Raw genomic sequence first — 15,487 nt, 5'->3', positions numbered from 1 at the left:
ACATCTTTGGCGCGCCAGGTATGGGGCGCAGTTGTGAAAATCTGGTCTGATCAAAGCAGCGGTTTCATCGTGGACGTCGTTCCAAGGAAGAAGACGACCAAGCATGACGGCGCCGCCTGGGATGCGGTGGGCGCCCTTACAATGACAGAAAAGCTAAGTCATGTGAAACTTTGGGCAATTTAGTTTTATATATATATGGTTATTATCCTCGAAGGTCCTGCCTTGTGTATGGAAAACCTGCACGCAAAGGGGCCCTTCCGCAATTGGCAACGCCCTTGTTTTGTTTTGAGTCCGCACAACAGCTCAAGCAGTCGCGTTGAGAGTGGCAGGGTAGCCTTCCGGAATTGGCAACGCTCTTGATTTTGACTCGAGTCAAGCTCGACAGTTCGAGCGGCCACGTTGAGAGCGGTAAGGTGGTTCGCTCGGCAGCAAGCACACCCGGCAGGCCATTGGGGATCCGTCCCCAAGGTGCTGCCCTGGGTTTATGCGCCGGCCAGCCTACCCGGCTAATGTAGGGCGGACATACAAGGGAAGATCAGACAGGAAAATAACATGCATTGTATCAAAAGTACCGCAGAGTTATATTACATCAGTTGTTGCCGCGGTTCTAACTAAAGATAGAAATTGTCTTGGTCATGAACCTGCAGCGGCAATGAGAAACGGGGTGCCAAATCCCGGCGCTGGCCCTCCACCCTTTGGATTCCATCGATGCGGCTGATGATGGTCTTGATACACTCCTTGAGTGCCGCGATGTCCGCATCCTCTGGCAAGCTCTCCAGCGCGGCGTCGAAGTCGAGGTCAGGATTCCAGTGCGCCACCTTGGTGAGGACCTTGGTCATGGCACCCCGGCAAAGCCTCCGGGCCTCATCGGCCAGGGAGGCTGCCCGATTGGAGTGGAGCTGCTCCAGGGCCCCGAGGACACCCTCGAAGAAGATGGTCAGCTTGGCGTTGGGGCTCACGTTGCGCTCCGGGGTATACCTCACATTTGGCATCCCCATGGTAGCCAGCTGCGTGGTGATCCTGCCGGCGACGCCTTCGAGGCGCCCGATCCAGCGATTCTCACCCTCCACAAAGTCTTTGTGGTTGGCGGTCTCATTCTTCCGCAGCTGCTTCTCGGTCTCCAGGTCCTTGGCCAGGGCCTCCTCCCGGGCCTTTCCCTCCGACAGCATCCCCTCGAGACCCTCCAGCTTCAGCTTGAGGTCTTTGATGGAGTTGTTGGCCTCGGTGAGCTGCCCAGCCCTGCAGAGGGCCGCGCCCTGCGCCTCAACAAGAGCGTGTTGAGCGTGTCCTTCTCCTTGGACAGCTTCCGGACCTAGTCTTTCAGCCCGTCCAGCTCCACCTCCAGCTCCTTCACCTTGTCGGCGTGAACCAGAGCTTGGGCATTGAGTGCCTCTCCGTGCCTCTGCTCCAGCTCCTGGGTCCGCTGCACGACGAGCTTCTCCACCTCCTCATCCTTGCCGCGGAGCATTGAGGCAAGCTTCTCCTCACGCGCGGCAAGGTCCTCCTCCTGGGAGTTCAGCGTGGCCTGGTGCGGGGTTCGAGCGGCCTCGGCTTCGGCAGCCAGGTTCTTCGCCGTCTCCTGGGCCTTCTCGATGTCGGCCCACTTCATGGTGAGCTCCACCTCGCGCTTGGCCAGCTCGCCCTGGGCGGCCTTCAGCTCCTCAAAATCTTGGTGGAACCAAGTTTGCGCCTCGGCAACACATCCCTTGAGGTCCGCCTCCGCCTTGTCCACCGTTGCCATCCTGGACTTGGCCTTGTCCAGGTGGGTGCGGTGGAGCGCCTGGAGCTTCTGAAAGCTGGTGCCCATGGCCTGGAGAAGCCGCTCCTCCTGAGAATCGTCGCCACCGGCGCTCGGCTCGTCAACAACCTCGAGCCCGGCGGCGGCAAGCACCTCCTCGTCGAACACCTCTCCCTCGATGGGCGCCCTGGAGCTCGACGTTCCTGGAAGGTGGACGAAAAAGTCGTCGCTCACCTTCAGATACCTGCCAGAGCCAGAGGCAGCGGAGGAGGAAGGCTGGTCATCAACCACCTCCTCCTCGGCAGCGGACTTGCCGGCCTCCCTGGCAGGCCCCTTGCCGGCCTCCTCGGCAGTAGCCTTGCCGGGCTCCCCGGCAGGCCCCTTGGCGGCGTCCTCAGCAGCGCCCTTGGCGGCGATCTTCTCGGCCCCCGCCTCGGCGGCCTTGGCGACATCCTCGATGACGGTGTCTATGTCCTCCTGGCCCACCGATGGAGGATCTGGATATCGAGAAGGGGATGAAGCGAAGCCAAGACCAAGATTCAGAAAGAAGAAGAAAGGGGAGGATGAGAGGCGAATGATGTACCTGTGCCGGGTTGGGGAGAAGTAGCCCCTTTCTCGCCAACATCTGGCGCCGAGGTGGAGCCACTGGCGCCCAAGTTCTCCTCCTCCTCCTCCGTGTGCATGGGTCCGGTGCTTGACGCCCTTGCCGGGGACGCCCCTCGGGGCGGCGTGGTCGATGGGGGCGGCGCGTCGGGGGTAGCCCTCAGTGGCTCATCCTGCTGTCGTCCTCCTCCTGCGATCTCGGCAAGGTCAGCGCCAGTGACTCATACCCCCCAACACACACGTCGACGAGGGGCGAGCAGCGAACTTACACTGGGGGCTACTCCGAGGGCTGCTGTCCGGGCTACTCACCACCACCAGTGGTGCCCTCGAGGTGCCCGCCGGGGTTGGCCGCCCGCCAAGGACCTGGCCCTCTTCAGCCTCTGGGCCAGCGTCTCCACATCCCTCCAAAAATGAAAACAATCCAAGATAAGCGGCACAGCTTGAGGAGACGGAGATGACAAAAAGGGGGGAAGGGAACAAGAAGCTTACTCCTCCTCCTCCAACTCCTCCTCTGCTGCCTTCCTCTTCCTCCTTGGGCTGAGGGAACCGAAATCAAAGACGACCTCCGTGTTAACGTCTGCCGGAGGAGGGGAAGAAGGTGGAGTCTGAGCGCGCTTAGACGAAGAAGAGGCAGATGCTTTCTTCTTCGCCACCGTGGCCTTCACCAATTTCTTCGCCGCCGCGGCCCTCGTTTGGCGCGCGGACATCTCCTGGGCATGTCGGGGTTGCACGGCCCTGCCGGGCCGAACCGGCTCGCCGGAGCTGGCCCGCCGCAGGACTCGCCCTCTCCCCATGGCCGGAGGGTTGACGGCCTCGGCCTCCTCCTCCGACGATGACGATGACTCATCGGGCGCATCTTCAATGAGAGGGGCCCCGGTGCCGGCGCTGCTAGCCTCTCCAGCGGATTCCGCCCACTGGGTGAGCTCCTTCTCCTCCGCGGCTGCCGCGGCCTCGTCCTCCACGCCGCCAGCGCTACCGGCCTGCCTGGCGAGCTCTGCCTCCGCTGCCCTAGCGGGGATATAGTCCAGCTCTGCCTGAGTGGTGTCCTGGATGACCAGCGGCTCGTTGCGTACATACACCTCCGCCAAGCCGTCAAAGTACTCCTGCACCTGCTCCTTCGGCGGCGCAACCCAGTTTTGGACAGGACCGTGCGCGTTGCGGTCCGGCATCATGGCGATGATGTCGGTCTGGCGTGAGTTATTGCTCAGTGGAACCACCCCCGCCGGCAACCCAAACAAGGGCCCCTTGACGACCTTGCCAGCCTTCGCAGCCTTGCCGGACCTCTCGGCCCAGCCGTCGCGGTTCACGTCGAGCTGAAAGATCCGCTGGCAGAAGTGAGCGTGCCCCATCACCGTGAAGTTGGATTGAGGCCAGGGCGAAGCCTCATGATGTCAGCCGCGTTCTGGAAGAGCCAGGCCGGCCTCCCCTTGTTATGCAGAGGAGCGATTCGGCGGCGGAGGAAATCTGCCCCAATCATCTCCAGGGTAAGCCCGGCAACGGTGAGGCGGTTGATCCTGGTGGTGGCGATCTTGAGCTTCTCGTCCTAGGTGTCGATGTCGCCCCAGTCGTTCCTGCGAACCGGCGGCGCCTGGCGGACCCGGCAGAACTCCTGTGGGTCGTCCTCCTCAATCCAGCACCACCGTCCCCGCCATTCTTCCCACCTCTCCTTCTGGGCGCCCTCCGGGTACGTCCCTTTGGACCATGGGATCTAGGTGACGCAACCAGAAATAGCGCCTCCCTTCTGGATGCGAGGGTAAAAATAATGGCGGAAGAGTGCCGTGTTGGGAAGAACTCCGGCGAAGCCCTCACAGAGATGGACAAACAGAGCCATGCACGCCACGGCGTTTGGAGTAAAATCCAGGAGGTGGAAGCCAAATGTGTGCATGATATCGTTGAAGAAATCGAAGAAAGGGGGGCAAAGGCCGCAAGAAAAGTAGTCGACGAAGAACGGGTACCGATTCGGGGCGGCCTCGGCGCAATTGGCGGGGATGACGCGCGTGGCTGGATGCCCCGTCGTCTCCCGCCTGTCTTGCACCGCCATAGAGGCCTGAAGCAGTCCCTGAGTTCGAACACATCGACCGTCGAGGGGAAGTAGGCGAGCTGCGTCCGCCGCGTCGCCGACTCGCTCTCCGGTGGCTCCGACGCCCCGGCGTCCTTAGCCACTCCCTTGCCCTTGGTGGATTTGGGTGCCATGGTGGCCGCGAGAGGCAAGGGACGGAGGACAGCGAAGACACAGCGGCGGCGAGCAAAGGCGAAAGCTTGGGAAGGAAGGAGAAAGGGACGACGGTTCCGAGATTGAAGAAGACGCAGGGGGTAAATGAGCAGCGCACCCGTGGTTATTCCTTTTTACGGGGAAGGCGCAGGCTGCCTCTTTTCCCATTAACTGCGATGTGACGCATGCGTGCGGAGACCACGCCACGCATGACCCCCACGTCACGCACGATCCTCCATGTCGATCGGGCAACACAACTCATGGGGAAGCGCAGCAGACGAAACAGTTACTACGGTAAAAATCCTCCCCGCCTGCCCGCGCACCGTTCTGGGCCTGGCCCAACAATGCGTCGCGCTTATCTGTGGCCCAGACCCCGGGCCTCCTGTCGGTGTACAAAAGTAGGGGCTCTCCTTTTGACCCTTTACTTGTGCACGAGCAGTCAGAGCCGCGCGCCACGGCCAGACTTAGCAGGGCAGAGGAGGGAAGCCGGAGAGAAGCCGAAGCACAAGACAACCAAGGCAACGCCAAGACCAGAAATGCAAGAGAGCAAGAGGGCGAGGTGGACTCCCTCGGCAAGGATCTTGCCGAGGCAACCTCCGCAGCCCCGGCAAGAGCCTTGCCGGGGCAACTTGCCCGATGCCAGCAGAGCAAGCCACCCTTGAGCCCACAGGCTCCAACCCAACCAACTACATTGGAACCAAGGCTTGGGAGGCGCCTCTGTGGTGGCATGCAGATCTTCGTCAAGATCATAAACATATGAGATCTGATGAGGACCAGAAGACGGTGACCCTCGGCGAGATCCTGGCCGAGGAAATCCACAAGACCCCTGGCAAGACCCTTGCCGGGGACGACTGCAACGCCACGGCAAGACCCTTGCCGGGCCCCCGGCAAGACCCTTGCCGAGGGCATCAGAGGGCCACTGCCAGGCCTGCGCCGGCCAAGACTCCACCACCATCCCCAAGAAGCTGCTAGCTCAACCAGCTGGGCAGGCACCTGCGTGGCGATGGGCGGCCTCTACACCGACTCAGCAAGCACCTGCATGGTGGCATGCGACCCTTCATGAAGGCTCCACCACCGCGCCAGCCTAGCAGCCAGCCAACGTGGCGCCGCGATGCCTCATCAGCTCGGACGCGTGTCGAGGCGAGGCGAGGCGGCGACAGCTGGGACGTGCTTCCTTGGCATCCCCGATAAAGCAAGGGGGGCACGTCGGCAGCGCATTAAATGTGTTTGTCCGACGGTCCCAGAGGATAGGCTCATCCACTGTACACCTTTCCACCTCCTGTGTGCCATTGTGGCGACCCCTTTGTGCCTATAAAAGGAGGCCCGAGGCGACCAGGAGAGGGATTCAGTTATTTTGGGCAAGTTGCACCCCGTAGCTAGTTCAAGAACACAAGAACACTCAAATACATCCACCCAAAGTAGGGCTAAGGTATTACGCATCTTCGCGGCCCGAACCTAGGTAAACGATCCGTGTGTGTCGGAGTAAATGGCCACGGGTAGCCTAACCGACTGCCCCTGGTTCTTCTGAAAAAATTATCAGGCCTTCGGGCCTCCAAGCACTCCAAGCAATGGGCCGCCTTCCCCGGCCGGCTATCTCTGAAGCCGACTCCCGGAAGGCGACCCAGCCTCAGCAACTCCTCCCCAGGACGGCTACGGGGTGGCCGACTCCAAGAAGCCGGCCAAGAAGAGCGCCGACTCCAAGGAGCCGGCCGAGACCACAACCACCAAAGCTACTCCCACATAACGGCGACAAGACGGGGTGTGGCCACAGTGCGGCCCACTACCCCCTAAGCCCGAGGGGCGCATGGCTACAGGAGGCCGTACGGGACGGCCGTCTCCCGTGCGGCTCGGCACTGTAGCCATGCTAGCCTCAACGTCATCCACGACGGACTCCAGTACGGCCCACGGGCGGCGGGCCCCTTCCGCTAGAGAGAGGCGCGGCGACGGCCCGGCCTCCCCCAGTCGGCCAAGGGCGTAGCCGGCCCCCAGAAGCCGGCTACTCCCTTCCTCGAAGCAGGAGCCCCATTAAGGAGACAAGACGAGGTAAGGCTACAGTGAGAGCCCCCGAGGCGGCCCACTGTAGCCTCGCTTACCTCGACGAAGCCCTCGTCATCAGAGGCGAGGCTACAGTAAGCAGCCGCCGACAAGACCCTAGGCGGTGGGGCCGGCCTGTCGACCAAGAAGCCGGCAGCTGGTGGGACCCACTAGTCGGCGGGACCCAGCAGCCGGCGGAGAAGCCGGCGAGCGTAGACACTGACGGCTGGGACCAGCGCCCAGCCGGATTACCGTTGTACCCCGGGGGGTAGGCCTATATAAACCCCCCGGAGCACCCATGCAAAGGGTTGGCTTCTAAGCATAGCACACACACATACCATAGATAGAGAGAAGCAAGAGCTAGCCTTGTTCTTCTTCTCCCTTGATCCCAACAGCTCTAGGAGCGATTGTAGCTACCCATTCTCGATCTAGTGATCATGCGGAGACCCCGCAGAGCAGGATTAGGGGTGTTATCTCCTCGGAAAGCCCCGAACCTGGGTAAGATCCGCCGGCGTGCATGTCTTCGCCTCATCCCGTTTCCAGGCACCGGCGACGTCTTATTGGCTCCCACAATGATAAGCCATCCATTGGCATATGTCGCACCAACCACCCGACATTTGGCGCCCACCGTGGGGCCAGGTGCACCGTCGTCCGGAGACCTGTTCTGGACGGGAACCCTCTTCCTCCCCCGCGAGCGCAGCCAGCCTGCTGCGCCCGATGGCGCTTGCCTCGACGCGCTGCAAGGCGTCGACGACGCCTGCGCAGCGAGCCGCGGCGAGACTCGCATCTCCGACGAGCCTGCGTCCGACGCAGGCATCGACTACCCTGAGAACCGCCTCGTCAGCCTCCTCCACCAGCTTCACGTCTCCAGCGGGCCTGCTGCAGACATGGAGTCGGTCGGCTCCACCGACCCGATGCTCATCGACTCCGACACAGCATCGCTTGACGCCTACCCCTCCGACGTGGTGGTCTTCGATGACCCCCTCCCTCGAGCTGACAGCGGCAGCAGCGCTGTCACCGAAGTGCTGGTCATCAGCCACATCGCCAACTCGGGCGAGAATGCCCACGACGACCTACAAGCGGCAATGCACGACCTCTCCGTCCCCATCCCGGCCGACGCCGACTCCGAGACCCTGGAGGCACGCCGCCTTGCCCTCATCGCGGAGGGCCAGAAGATAGCCTCCATGAGACGCCTCACCGAGGCCCACCAGCGCGAAGTCGACCGCGCCGCCTTCGGCACGCCGCCGCCTAGCGGCCCGAGCCGAGCCGGCTTCGTCCAGAAGCGCGGCGCGGCCGTCGCCAGCATGCTGGGCGCTGATCGCCCCGTCAACGCCACCCCGCTCGAGAATCTGTGAGCCGCTCAGGCGGCCGCAGAAGAGCTCAATGGGCTGGGAGCCGATGAGCTCCCCTACATGACGAGACGGATCCAGCAGCTGCTCGACGCGGCTGCAGAACGGCACGAAGCCGGCGCTCGTGCTGATAGTCATCCCCCGCGCCGGGAGCACGCCGCGACGTCCCGCTCGCCAACTGCGAGCGGCGCGCGCCAGAAGAAAGACAAGGAGCCGGCTGCCAGCCGCAGCCGGACTCGCATTACCATCGAGCGCGACGCGGAAGGCTGCCCTCGAGCGGTCGAACACCAAGGAAATCTGCCTCCTCCCCCGCCTCGAAGAGAAAGACGCCTCACTCCGCTGCCTATCACGCACCCGACTCTTGGCGACCGACTCGACCGCCGAGAAGGAGTCGGCGAGAACGACACCCGCCACAGGATCGACCGCCTTGCTCGATCCTTGGCGTTAGAAGAAGAAGACGATGTCGGCCCGCCATGCTTTGGCCCCCGCATCCGCGACGAGCCCTTCCCCAAAGGGTTCTCGCTCCCTAGAGACACGCCCAAGTACAACGGCTCGGTGAAGCCGGAAGATTGGCTCATCGACTACTCCACGGCCGTCAGCATAGCCAACGGCAATCGGCGCGTAGCCGTGAAGTACGTCCCCCTCATGCTGCAAGGCACGACGCGCACATGGCTAAACAGCCTCAAGCCCTACAGCATCAACAGCTGGTTGGACTTCACCGAAGTCTTCGTCTGCAACTTCACCAGCACCTACAAGCGGCCTCCCAAGCCTCGCCAGCTCTCCCTCTGCGTCCAAGGGCCCAACGAGTCGACCCGCGACTACCTCACGCGATGGGCCGAGCTCCGCAACTCCTGCGAGGGGGTGCACGAGGTCCAGTCCATCGAGTACTTCACCGCCGGGTGCCGAGAGGGCTCCCTCCTCAAGCACCGACTCCTCTGCGATGAGCCAGCTACCCTCGACGGGTTACTAGTCATCGCTGACAAATACGCCACGGCCGACTCCTCAATGAAGACCGAGCTGCGAGTAGACGCCTCGGGGAAGGTGATTGCTCCGGCTCCCAAGACGCCGGCTGGCGACCCTAATCGGCGCCCCTACCAGAACGACCACAAGCGCAAGGGCCCCATGCCGACTTCCTCCAGTCGGCAAGTGGCCACAGTTGAAGACGAGCAGCCCGAAGAGCGGCCCGCTCCCAAGAAGAAGGGTGGAAGGCCGGCTTGGCAGCCGTCTTTCTCCTACGAACAAGCTCTCGACGCCCCCTGCAAGTTCCACAGCGGCGCCAAGCCGTCCAACCACACAACCCGGAAATGCCACTGGCTCACCCGCATCACCAAGGGCGAGGGAATGCTGCCGCCTCCGCCTCCTGGCCCGCCGCCTCCAGCCCTCCAGCAGCCGGCGGCTCGGTCGGCAGTCGGCGCCATCCAAGACGAATTTCCTGAAGAGCACGCCGCCTACGTCGTCTTCACCAGTCAAGCCGACGACAAGCGCAGCCGACGCCGACAGCATCAAGAAGTGAATGCAGTCGCCACCAGCGCCCCCGAGTTCATGCACTGGTCAGAAAAGCCAATCAGCTGGAGCCAGGCCGACCACCCAGAGGTGATGCCTTCGCCCGGCTCCTATGCAATGGTCTTGGACGTCACCCTCGCGACGGAGAGGCGAGCTGCCAAATTTTCCCGCATCCTGATAGACGGCGGAAGCAGTATCAACATACTGTACCGCGATACCATGGAGAAGCTGAACATCAAAGCGAAGCAGCTCATGCCGAGCCGCACCGTCTTCCATGGTATCGTCCCCGGCCTGTCTTGCTCCCCAATCGGCAAGATCAAAATGGATGTTCTCTTCGGAGACAAAGACCATTTCCGCCGAGAAGCAATATGGTTCGAGGTAGTGGATTTGGGGAGCCCCTATCATGCACTGCTTGGCCGACCTGCCCTGGCCAAGTTCATGGCTGTGCCCCACTACGCGTACCTAAAGATGAAGATGCCGAGCTCAAAGGGGATCATCACGGTAGCCGGCGACTACAAGAAGTCCATCGAGTGCGCCATGGCCAGTAGCCGGCTGGCCGAGTCCCTCGTGGTGGCAGAAGAGAAGAAGATGTTGGAACGGGTTGTGGCCATGGCCGGCAAGCAGCCGGCCTTGTCCCCCAACCCCAAGGATTGTGATGCGCAGGGCTCCTTCCAGCCTGCCAAAGAGACGAAGAAGATACCTCTAGACCCGGAGAACACGGAGAGGTTCGCTGTCATTGGGGCGAACTTGGACAGTAAATAGGAAGGCGAGCTCGTCGACTTCCTCCGTGAGAATCGAGACATCTTTGCATGGTCCCCAAAGGACATGCCGGGTGTCCCGAAGGATTTCGCCGAGCACAAGTTACATGTCCGAGCTGATGCGAAGCCGGTCAAGCAGCCCCTCCGCCGACTGTCAGAAGAGAAGCGAAGAATTGTGGGAGAAGAGATAGCCCGGCTCCTTGCCGCCGGCTTCATCATGGAAGTGTTCTTTCCAGAGTGGCTTGCCAACCCAGTTCTGGTTCTGAAGAAGAATAACAAGTGGCATATGTGCATAGACTACACCAGTCTGAATAAGGCCTGCCCAAAGGATCCGTTTGCTCTGCCACGGATTGACCAAGTGATAGACTCCACAGCCGGATGCGAGCTGTTAAGTTTTTTGGATGCGTACTCAGGGTACCATCAGATCAAGTTGGACCCAGCTGACCGCCTGAAGACTGCCTTCATCACACCCTTTGGAGCTTTCTGCTACCTGACTATGACATTCGGCTTGAGAAATGCCGGTGCCACTTTTCAGCGTTGCATGAAGAAATGTCTCTTGAAACAACTCGGCAGAAATGCCCACATCTACGTAGACGACATTGTGGTGAAGACAGAGAAGCGCGGTACCTTGCTGGAAGACCTGAAAGAAACATTCGCCAACTTGCGCCGATTCCAGATCAAGCTCAACCCCGAGAAGTGCGTGTTCGGAGTGCCAGCCGGCCAGCTGCTAGGCTTCCTGGTCTCCGAACGCGGCATTGAGTGCAACCCCGTCAAGATCAAGGCCATCGAGAGGATGGAGATTCCCACCAAGCTGTGAGATGTGCAGAAGTTCACTGGCTGCTTAGCCTCCCTGAATCATTTTATCAGCCGACTAGGAGAAAAGGCTCTCCCCTTGTACCGACTCATGAAGAAGTCCACTCACTTCGAGTGGAACGATCAAGCCGACCAAGCCTTCCACGAGTTGAAGAAAATGCTGACCACTCCGCCTGTCCTGGCTGCGCCGACTGAGAAGGAGCCCATGCTCCTCTACATCGCCGCGACTAGCCGAGTCGTCAGCACTGTTGTTGTGGTCCAGCGCCCGGAGGAAGGCCGAGCCCAGCTAGTCCAGAGGCCGGTGTACTATCTCAGCGAAGTGCTATCCAGCTCAAAGCAAAACTACCCGCACTACCAGAAGATGTGCTATGGGGTGTACTTCGCTGCCAAGAAACTGAAGCCCTACTTCCAAGAGCACCCCATCACGGTCGTGTGCACTGCCCCGCTTGCCGAGATCATAGGCAGCCAGGATGCATCCGGCCGGGTGGCCAAATGGGCCATTGCATTGGTGCCCTACACGATCTTCTATCAACCCCGCACCGCCATCAAGTCGCAAGCATTGGCCGACTTCCTCGTCGACTGGGCCGAGACCCAGTACTTACCGCCGGCTCCCGACTCTACCCATTGGCGGATGCACTTTGACGGGTCCAAGATGCGCACCGGCTTGGGAGCCGGCATCGTCCTCACCTCTCCCAAAGGCGACAAGCTCAAGTACACGCTGTAGATCCACTTCGCCGCCTCCAATAACGTGGCCGAGTACGAGGCGCTCGTACACAGGCTCCGGCTAGCCAAAGAGCTTGGCATACGCCGGACCTGTGCTACGGCGACTCAGACTTGGTGGTCCAGCAATCGTCTGGCGACTGGGATGCCAAGGACGCGAACATGGCGAGTTATCGATTCCTCGTCCAGCAGATCAGCGGATACTTCGAGGGGTGCGAGTTCCTCCACGTGCCAAGGGCCGACAACGACCAAGCAGATGCCCTAGCACGGATCGGCTCCACCCGACAAGCCATACGGACTGGCGTCTCCCTCCAGCGCCTCCTCAAGCCGTCCATCAAGCCGTCTCCAGAGTCGGATTCCATTTTCGTACCGCCTGCGCCAGATACAGCCGGATCCGACTGGAGAAACCCCGCAGGCGGCACGGGGACTTCAGAACCCGGCTCGGGGACTGCGGCAGTCGGCACGGGGACTGCAACGACACAAGAAGCAGTGGCCGACTCACCCAACCCACCCACCCGAGTCATGGTGGCCACATTAACAGAAGAAGAAGTCACAGCTCCCTCATGGGCCCAGCCCATCCTCAAGTTCCTAGTCAGCAGAGAGCTGCCGGCTGATGAGATCTCAGCCAGACTAGTGCAACGACGAGGCGCAGCATATACAATAATCAACAGAGAGCTTGTGAAGCGCAGCGTCACTGGAGTCTTCCAGCGTTGTGTCGAGCCAGAAAAAGGAGTGGCAATCCTCAAAGACATCCACCAAGGCGAATGTGGCCACCACGCAGCCTCAAGATCCCTTGTGGCCAAGGCTTTCCGCCATGGTTTCTTCTGGCCGACTGCCTTGGAGGATGCTAAAGAAATAGTCAAGAGCTGCAAAGGATGCCAAGTTTTTAGTTCCAAGCAACATCTGCCGGCTTCTGCACTCAAGACCATTCCCCTCACCTGGCCTTTTGCCGTCTTGGGACTGGACATGGTGGGCCCCTTCAAGACAGCCCGCAGCCGCCTGACTCATCTACTTGTTGCTGTGGACAAGTTCACAAAGTGGATTGAAGCAAAGCCAATCAAGAAGCTCAATGGGCCGACTGCCGTAACATTCATCACCGACATCACTACTCGGTACGGCGTGCCGCACAGCATCATCACCGACAACGGCACGAACTTCGCTAAAGGAGCACTGGCACGTTTCTGCGCGACGCAGGGCATCCGACTCGACTTAGCGTCCGTTGCCCACCCGCAGTCAAACGGCCAGGTCGAGCGAGCAAATGGACTCATCCTCTCCGGCATCAAGCCCCGACTGGTTGTACCACTGGAGCGATCGGCCGGCTGCTGGCTCGAAGAGCTGCCGGCTGTCCTCTGGAGCCTGCGCACTACACCCAACAAGTCAACCGGCTTCACTCCATTTTTCCTCGTGTACGGTGCTGAGGCTGTCATCCCAACAGACATCGAGTTCGACTCGCCTCGGATCACCATGTACACGGAGGAGGAGGCCAAAGAAGCAAGAGAAGACGGCGTGGACCTACTGGAAGAAGGCCGGCTGCTAGCACTCAGCCGGTCCGCCATCTACCAGCAAGGGCTGCGCCGCTACTACAATCGCAAGGTCAAGCCAAGATCCTTCCAAGAGGGCGACCTTGTGCTCCGGCTGATCCAGCGAACAGCCGGCCAGCACAAGCTCTCGGCCCCTTGGGAAGGCCCCTTCGTCGTCAGCAAGGCACTCGGCAATGACTCCTACTACTTGATCGACGCGCAAAAACCAAGAGCACGCAAGAGAGACGACTCCGGCAAGGAGTCGGAGCGACCATGGAACGCAAACCTCCTGAGACGATTTTACAGTTGAAAACAGTTTGTATCATGCTACCCCCTTTTGTATTAAGCACGAACCAACAGGCCCCCCGAACAGTACTCGGGGACTGCCTTTTTATTATCTATGAATGACGAGTGTCATATCCATGAATGTATTATTACATTTGAATTCTTGTCTGGCACCGGGCTCGACTAGTCGGCCCGGGGACTGGCCGCCTTGAGCTATATTAAAAGTTCTTCCCGAAGTCAGAAAAGTAGTGCGCCGGCTCCCAACTCCTCTCTTGTTGAAAGTCACAGCTCAAAGAACTGACTGTCCGACTAGCAAGAGGGAAAACAGAAAGGATGCCCACACGAAAAATGGCTAAGGAACAACGAACCTATATAGCAAAAAGACGGCCTCCAAACATGCCTGCCGGCTGTCAAAACAGCCGGCTGGCCGACTTCCTAAACACTTAGCTTTAGTCCAGCGAAGCTAGAGTACTCCCCCCCAACTGGCCAAGCACTCCTCCAGCTACAGCTTGCAGAGCAACTGTTGGACTGGGGAGGCGGCAACCAAGGGAGGGCGGCAAAGGAAAAAGCAGAAGGACAAAAAGCAAAAGTACAAGGAAAGGCCAATTGCATAAGTTATATATACACATAAAGCCCCCAACAGGCTGGCAACAGACATAAGTTCGAATACACCCAGTGGGTGGAATTGTGCAGATTTAACCAAACATTGTTCTAAAGAGTAACAAGACAGGAAAAGCAAAAGATGACAGACTAGGGCGCGACATGAAGGCCGAGCTGGTCGGTGAAGGCGGCCTCGCCGGCTGAAGGAGTGGCCGCCTAGCGGGTCTCGGCTTGACCACCACCTACGGCAGGCGACGCACTCGCGCGTGACGTGGTGCTGGAGGTGCGGTCAGGCTGAGGCTGGCCGGCTGCTCCACCAGCCGGCTCGGCATCCTCACCCTCCTCCTCCTCTTCTTCACCCTCGTCGCTGGAGTCGATCTCCTCCGCCGAGTCCTCACCGTACGCCGGGTCCAGCCCGAACCACTCCTCTGGCTGGGCGACACCATTGCCGTCCACCTCGGGGACGAAGACGCTGGTGTCGGTGTAGTCGGCGATCGCCGAAGCCCGCCGGATGATGGCCGGCCGTGCCGGCTCTAGCTCTATGTCGGCTTGCTGCCGCCAGGTAGCCAGCTGGTCCAGGCTCAAGCCGGGATACCAGGCCTTGACGAACTCCAGCGCCCGCCTAGCGCCGGAGCGAGCCGCCGAGGCTTTCCAAGCCTCGAAGCGGCCGACTGCCACCTCCAGCCAGTCGGCGGTCTGACTGGGGGTGCGAGGGACCACTTGGCCGGTCCAGAGGGCGGCCAAGACCTGCGCCCCGGCACGCTGAAGCCGGCGGAGCAGCCGGTGAGCCGGCTAGATGCGAGCCTGGATCGCCAAGAGCTGTTCCTCCAGCGAGCGGCCGGCGGTTGGCAAGATCTCAAAGCCAGCCTGCCTTCGCGCTTGGCGACGGGCCTCGATGGTCTGGTTGGCGGCAGTAGAATAGCCAAGGAAATACTCTGCGCAAGAAAGAGGAAGAAAGGAAGAAAAGAACACCAAAATCAGAAAACAAGCCAAAGTGGCAGATGGCAAGAAAGGACGAAGTGGTAGGCGGCTTACCGTCAACCAGATCTTCGATCTGGCCGTAGCCAGAGATCAGAGTCTGCCTGGCCTCAGCCCAGCCAGCCGCCTCCGTCTCGAACTCGGCCTGGAGAGTGGCTTCGCGATCCTGCGCAGCCTTCAGTGCTGCCTTGTGGCTTTCCTCCTGGCCGGCCAACTTCTTGGCCAGGCGGTCGCGCTCCTGCACCAAGGCGGCGAGCTCGGCATCCTTGGCACGAAGGGCAGTATGAGACTCTCCCAGTTGTGCCCTCAGACTGGCGTTGGCCGCTGCAGAGACGGCAGGAAAAGAAGAACAGTAAGAAGTCATCAAGGAAGAT

The sequence above is a fragment of the Aegilops tauschii genome, chromosome 7 (assembly GCF_002575655.3).
Source record: "Aegilops tauschii subsp. strangulata cultivar AL8/78 chromosome 7, Aet v6.0, whole genome shotgun sequence".
Lineage (NCBI taxonomy): Eukaryota > Viridiplantae > Streptophyta > Magnoliopsida > Poales > Poaceae > Aegilops > Aegilops tauschii.
The sequence above is the reverse complement of the archived record's forward strand: the minus strand, read 5'-3'. Positions refer to the sequence as shown.